Genomic DNA, 1,066 nt, shown 5'->3' on the forward strand with positions numbered 1-1,066 from the left:
CTGAATGAAAGCTATGGTCTCTTGTTGAAACTGCATGTTCTGCATAGTCATTTGCCTCACAAGTTCTTTGAGGGAAGGTTGTGGAGGGGCCTCAACTGTTGGTTCTTTCTGGGGCTGTTGCTGTTGTTGGATTGGTGGAGGAATGTATGGTCTGCTTGGGCCAACAACATTTTGGAAGGAAGGAGCAGGCTGCTGTTGTTATTGCTGAGGGCTAGACCATCTGAGATTAGGGTGATTCCTCCATCCAGGGTTGTATCTGTTGTTGGAGAGGTCATAATTGTTCTGCTGTGGTTGATTTTGCTGCTGAGGTTGAGGAGGTCTATTGTAAATATTTGCAGTATAAGCTTCGGGCTGCTCAATTGCTCCAGGTTGCTGCATGGAAGGGCAAAGGTCTGTATGGTGGTCAGCAGAGGAGCACAAACCGCAGACCCTTGCGACAGGTACAGATTTTTGGTTCAAGGCCAGCTGGGTTACCAAGTTAACCAATGCGTCCAGTTTGCCTTCAAGCTTCTTAGTTTCAGATGATGCAGCTGAGTTTGTAGCTACCTCATGCACTCCTCTAATGACTATCGCATCATTTCTGGCACTAAACTGCTAGGAGTTGGAAGCCATCTTCTCAATTAAATTTCTGGCTTCAGCAGGAGTCATGTCTCCAAGGGCTCCACCACTGGCAGCATCTATCATACTTCTCTCCATATTACTGAGTCCTTCATAAAAATATTGGAGAAGAAGCTGCTCCGAAATCTGATGGTGAGAGCAACTGGCACATAGTTTTTTAAATCTCTCCCAATACTCATACAGGCTCTCTCCACTGAGTTGTCTAATACCTGAGATATCCTTCCTGATGATTGTGGTCCTAGAAGCAGGGAAAAAATTTTCTAAGAATACTCTCTTAAGGTCATCCCAGCTCGTGGTGGACCGTGGAGCAAGGTAATACAACCAGTCCTTTGTCACTCCCTCTAAAGAATGAGGAAAAGCCTTCAGAAATATATGATCCTCTTGGACATCTGGGGGTTTCATGGTGGAGCAGACAATATGAAATTCCTTCAAATGTTTGTGCGGGTCT

At 45.4% G+C, this 1,066-nt stretch overlaps 1 non-coding gene across 1 annotated transcript; it reads left to right on the plus strand.

Moving 5' to 3' along the window:
- Nucleotides 1–742: 742 nt before the first annotated feature.
- LOC112998293 (small nucleolar RNA R71) lies at nt 743–849 on the plus strand. Its single transcript, XR_003263329.1, has one exon. It is a non-coding gene; the product is annotated as a small nucleolar RNA R71 (small nucleolar RNA).
- Nucleotides 850–1,066: the final 217 nt, after the last annotated feature.

The sequence above is a fragment of the Glycine max genome, chromosome 10, assembly GCF_000004515.6.
Source record: "Glycine max cultivar Williams 82 chromosome 10, Glycine_max_v4.0, whole genome shotgun sequence".
In the NCBI taxonomy this organism is placed as follows: Eukaryota; Viridiplantae; Streptophyta; class Magnoliopsida; order Fabales; family Fabaceae; genus Glycine; species Glycine max.